Here is a 6022-nt window from a genome sequence, read left to right on the forward strand (position 1 = left end):
AGAGAGAGAGAGAGAGAGAGAGAGAGAGAGAGAGAGAGAGAGAGAGAGAGAGAGAGAGAGAGAGAGAGAGAGAGAGAAAGAGAGGAAAACTTAAGAAGCAGCTATTTTGTGTGGGTGTAGACTTGGATGTGGGAGCCAGTGGACAGGACACGCAGAAAAGGTGGCCCCGAAGGACTTGCTTGGGGCTTTTCTCAGTCACCTGGAGCTGCTGGTCTTGCTTCTCCGTGGGCTCTTACCCCACATTTTCCCCCGGCGCTTCCAGCATCTGGGCCCTTAGGGGCTAACGGATCTTTTAATTATCCAATGGTAACCTAGATGCACTGGGAATACCACCCTGTACAAGGCTAACAGTTTGAAATGTGCCTTTGGATATTCAGTGATTTGGTTTCCCCCCCTTCCCTCCTAAGGAAATAATCAGAGACAATATAAACATGCACGGGCTAGTATGGGAATATGTATGCCAAGCTCAGAATCTATATAAAACCACTAAGGGTGAGGTTAAGGAAAGGTCATCACCATGATGCAATCCTAGGCATGTTTTAAAATGATGTAGGAGAACAACATGTTCACTGTCTATTGTCATAATAATTGCTTACAAAATTAGAACATGGTTGGGAATACACCTCAGTTGACAGAATGCCCGTTAGCATGCTGAAGCCTTTTTGGGTTTGGTTCCCAGCATCATGTAAACCTGGGATAGTGGTGCATGCCTATAATTCCATGGACTCAGGAGGTTGAGGCCAGAAGAGCAGAAGTTCTAAGTCATCCTTTGCTACATAGCAAGTTATAGACTAACCTGGACTATATAATATTCTGCATCAAAAAAAGCACACACCAATAAACCCCGTGCTATCAATTATATTTTCCAAATATGTATCCATGTCTCTGTGTACATATAAAGGCTATATGGAGACATCAGTTGTGACTATCTCCAAACAGTGGGATTATGGAAGCTTTTTATTTTCTCCGTGCTTTTCTTATAATTAACAAATTATCCAAAATATGCACCTTAGTCTTGTCATTCCAAACTCATTCTATTTTAAGAAGAACCCCCCCCAAAAGAACTGTTTTGCTTTCTTTGTGTAAAAATGTCTCAAACAAATTCCCCAAGGGCATGAACAGAAGGCTGTTTCAGGATGCCAACTGTGCAGACTCAATACATACCTCAGAGAACTTGTATTTGGAGACAAAGAAAGAAGTTCTTTCATATCCTGCCCGGGGTGCACTCACAGGAGATACAGAGAGTGTTTGAAGTCCTTCATACTGTTATAATGGTTCAAGTTTTAAAATTTTATTTATAATGTGTATGTTTGGTACAAGTTGGTGTGTTCCATTTGCACGCAGATGCCTGCAGAGGCCATAATAGGATGTCATATCCCCTACCAATGGTCTTACACATGGCTGTGAGCCTGGTGTGGATGTTGAGAACTGAACTTGGGTTCTCCAAAAGAGCAGCAAGTGCTTTTAACCAATGAGGCATCTTTCCACCCCATTCGAGGGTTTTAAGTCTGGTATCTCTGGGATTCCGTGAGAAGTCTCTCCAAGCAATCCAGGCAGCTGTGTGCTAAAAGGATCACCTATAATCTTGGGTAATAACCTAGAGTTTCTGAGAGAGGCAGCAACATCGATCTAATCAGGAGGCAGAGTAGTATAACCGCTAAGAGCTCAGACTCTGTGGTCATACATACCTTCTCATCTTAACTTTGAAACTGGTAGTTTGTGTGACCGTAGATTCTTCGCTTAATCTCTATGTGTCTCAGTTTCTTCATCCGTCAACAAGAGTGTAATAACATCTATTTATAATGTGTCAGTGAGGACTGAAGTACTGTTGCATGTTAAATACTTAGCACACTTTCGTACACTGTAAGTAGGGACACAGAGACGCTATGAAGTTACTATAATAAGTAACACAACAGAGATCAAATAAGCGTCTAAGATCAAGAAAGGGCATTGTGGTTGGTTTGAATGAGAATGGCTCCCATAGGCTCATATACTTAAATGCGTGGCCCCCAGTTGCTAGAGATGTCGTCATTTAAAACAGATAGTTTTATTTATGTGCACTGGTGTTTTGTCAGTGTGTATGTTTATACAAGGGTGTTTTGATTTCCTGGAAATGTAGTTACAGACAGTTGTGAGCATCCATGTGGGTGCTGGGACCTGAACCTGGGTCATTTGGAAGAGCAGCCAGACCTTGTAACTGCTGAGCCATCTATCCAATTCAGGAGATGTGGTCTTATTAAATAAGGTGTGTCATTGGGGGTGGGCTTTGAGTTTCAAAAGACTCATTCTGTTCCCAGTGTTCTCTCTCTGCCTTGTGGTTTTAGATCAAGATATGAGCGCTCAGCTATTCCTTTGCTCTGCAATTGGACTGTAACTCTGAGATCACAGCCAAGTCAAACATGTTCTTTTGTAAGTTGCCTTGGTCATAGTGCGTCATCACAGCAACAGTAATTAAGATACACATACTCGTTCTGACTGAAAAGATGGTAAAAGTTTTCACAACCAGGGGCATTTAAACATTCCGAGGTGAAGGATGGAGATATTTCAGGAGGTGGGACCATCAGCGCGGAGAGGTGAGGCCATCCAAGGGCGTGTGTTGGACAGCTCTCATGGAACATCACGGTCACCTATTAGAGGACTACGAGGAGACAAAAAGAGCAGGAAGAGGGTTTAACTTAGCTCATGGAATTTAATAGTTGTTCCATCTACTTGTTCTGATCTTCATTCTCAAACCATTGTTTGGAGACAGTCTCTCTAACGCAACTCTGGGCGTCCTGGAATTTCACACGGATGAGGCTAGTCTCACACTCACAGATATCTGCCTGCCTCTGTCTCCATGGTGCTGGGATTTAAGGGGTGCACTACCATGCTTGGCCCTCAAACATTTTTTGTAATATCACATAGGCCTTTCTTTTAGTAATCACTCTCATCTGAACATGTACTGAAATGCTTCCCCTGTCCTTTTCATGATCCCTTACATCCAGTAGACGGAACCAAATTTCAGCCAGTGTTAATCTCCTATCCAAAGTGTGACACCATCTTCGGAGACAGGAGAAACCGAGACTATAGGCACTATAGGTCCTCCTTTTCATAGCTGTGTGGGCAGTTTAAGGTTTGGGAAGCGTCCTAGTAACTCTTCTGTTGCTACGTAAAACACCAGGGCTGGAAGCGACCTGAGGAGGAAAGGGTTTATTTGCCCGGTAGGTTACAGTCCGTCATCAAGAGATCCAAGGCTGGGGGCTGGAGAGATGGCTCAGAGGTTAAGAGCACTGGCTGCTCTTCCACAGGTCCTGAGTTCAATTCCCAGCAACCACATGGTGGCTTACAGCCATTTATAGTGAGACCTGGCGCCCCTTTCTGGCTTGTAGGCACACGTGGAAGGAATGCTATACACATAATATAATATGATATAATAAATAAATAAATATTAAAAAAAAAGAGAGACAGAGAGAGAGCTCCAAGGCTGGAACTCAAGCAGAGACCCTGGAAGAAAGTTTCTTTCTAACTTGCTCCTCCTGACTTGCTCAGCTTGCTTTGGCATATGCTCCAGGACCACATTCCCAGGGATGGCGCCACTCGTACAAGACTGGGCCCTCCCACATCAGTCATGAATCAAGAAAATGCCCCACCGGCATGTCTACAGGCCAATCTGATGAAGGCATTTTCTCCACGGAGATTCCCTATTCCCAGAGATATCTATGTTTGTGTCAAGTTAACCGAAACAAAAACAAAAACAAAGACTGAATTGAGGTAGTAAATGTAGATTTGGGACTTTCCAGTCTTCATGATTGTATGAATCAATCTTAAAATATATGTATGCCTGTATACATACACACATAAATATACATATATAATACACATACATACATATACGTGGCTGTATGTTAGTCCTTCTTTTAGGGAGAATCATAATATACACTTGTGTTGGAACCACACTGAAACAGTCCCTGATGAAAGGGAGGGAGGAAAGAGCTCTACCGAACTCAGGAAATTCACAAGAAATGCTCAAGGTTCCTCCCTGGGTTGTATAAACAGTAAACAATTATTGGGGAAGAGGAGAGCCTTGGGTGGAGGGGCCTCTTGCTGTTTTATAAAATCTGTGTAATTTGCCGGGCGGTGGTGGCGCACACCTTTAATCCCAGCACTCGGGAGACAGAAGCAGGTGGATCTCTGTGAGTTCAAGACCAGCCTGGTCTACAGAGCTAGTTCCAGGACAGGCTCCAATGCCACAGAGAAACCCTGTCTCGAAAAACCAAAAAAAAAAAAAAAATTCCGTGTAATTTAATCTAAGCACTTACCCCTTCAACACAAGAATTTCCCTGACGCTGACTTCCTTCAACAAAAACAGCACTATCTGATCCAATCGGACAAATCCTATATAGCAGAGCAACAAGCGCACACCTACAATAAGGAGAACCAAGTTCTACAAAGAAATGGAAACCCAAGTGTGTACTTCTCAGGGGTTACTGTGGCATTAATAGCTAATAGCTGGCTCCATCACAGGCTGGATGTTAGCTTTGATTGTTAGGTAACAGTTGTTTGCTTGATTGCTTTCTTCTTTCTTTTCTTTTCTTTTCTTTTCTTTTCTTTTCTTTTCAAGACAGGGTTTCTCTGTGTAGCCCTGGCTATCCTAGAATTCATTCTGTAGACCAGGCTGGCCTCCAACTCACAGAGATCCCCCTGCCTCTGTGTCCCAAGCGCTGGGATTAAAGGTGTGAGCCGTTACTCCTGGCTTGATTTTGTAACCAAAACAAAAAAGCAAGGATTTACTCCTTAAAATCAACATCCGGTGTGGAGGCGTCTTTTGATTTTCAGCAAATAAAGGAGAATTGGGCAATTAAAGAAAGTATTTATTTAATTTTGCATATGAGTGCTCTACTTGCATGCATGCCTGCATGACAGAAGAGGACGTCAGATCTCATTACAGATGGTTGTGAGCCCCCACGAGGTTGCTGGGAATTGAACTCAGGACCTCCGGAAGAGCAGCCAGTACTTTTAACTGCTCTCTCCAGCCCAGGAGAATTAGGCTACTTAAGATATTAAGAGTGCTTTTAAAGTTAAAACAACCTTTTCTCTTACTTCAAATCTAATCCATGCTTATTACCAGAAAGACAGACAGAGGTGATGGGGATGAGGCTTGAAGGCACAGCACCTGTCTGGTGTAGGTGTGATGGACCATGGGTTAGATCTCCACCGAGAGGAAAGTGGATTAGAAGGAGGATGAGCAGGTGTGCAGTTTAGGGAGGAGGCATATGTGATGGGAAAGGAACAGGCTCCAGAGTTATACTGAATGGATTCAGACCTCGTCATTCCACACGCCATCCTCAGGACTTGGAGCTGTTGGATTTCTTTGCCTCAGCTTCCTTACCTATAGTTATTAAAAATTAGATAAATTGTGCAACAAACCTTGAGTGAAAGTGACCTCTGGACAGAACTTTATGGGTCCTTTGTGTCCTAGTATCTTAAAATAGGGATTGTGCTGGTTTTGATATGTTTGAAACACACCCATTACATCTCAAAGTCACTTTCAATCAAACTGTTTTCCCTGCTTCTTTTTGACTACTACATAGAAGGGGTAATCTATACATATACAGATAAAATCTTACTCATAAAATTAATACTGGTCACAGTAAACAAGGTAGATCTTTGCTTCAAATTTCCAAGTTTATCTTTCAGCAACTTTTCCAGAAAAGGTAAATGTCACGCGTCACCTGTCTAGAGTGTACCTGAGGGGACTGCTGAGATGGCTCGTGGTTAAGATCACTGGTTATTCTTCCAGAGGCCCCACACAGGGTGGCTCAGAACCATTAGTAACTCTCGACCCAGTGCTCTAACACCCCCATCTGAACTCCTTGTGCGTGCACCAGGCACACACGATACACAGACATACATGGGGGTGAAACACTCACACTCACACACATACACAAACTAACAATAGAAAACTAATGAAACAGGTTTTGTGTGCTACAGGCAAATACTTTAGCCAGCTGACTATTTGGTTACCTTTTCCTATATTAAAAAA

Source organism: Alexandromys fortis, unplaced genomic scaffold (assembly GCF_014885135.2).
Source record: "Alexandromys fortis isolate MF-2015 unplaced genomic scaffold, M_Fortis_MF-2015_v1.1 scaffold_77, whole genome shotgun sequence".
Classification (NCBI taxonomy): domain Eukaryota; kingdom Metazoa; phylum Chordata; class Mammalia; order Rodentia; family Cricetidae; genus Alexandromys; species Alexandromys fortis.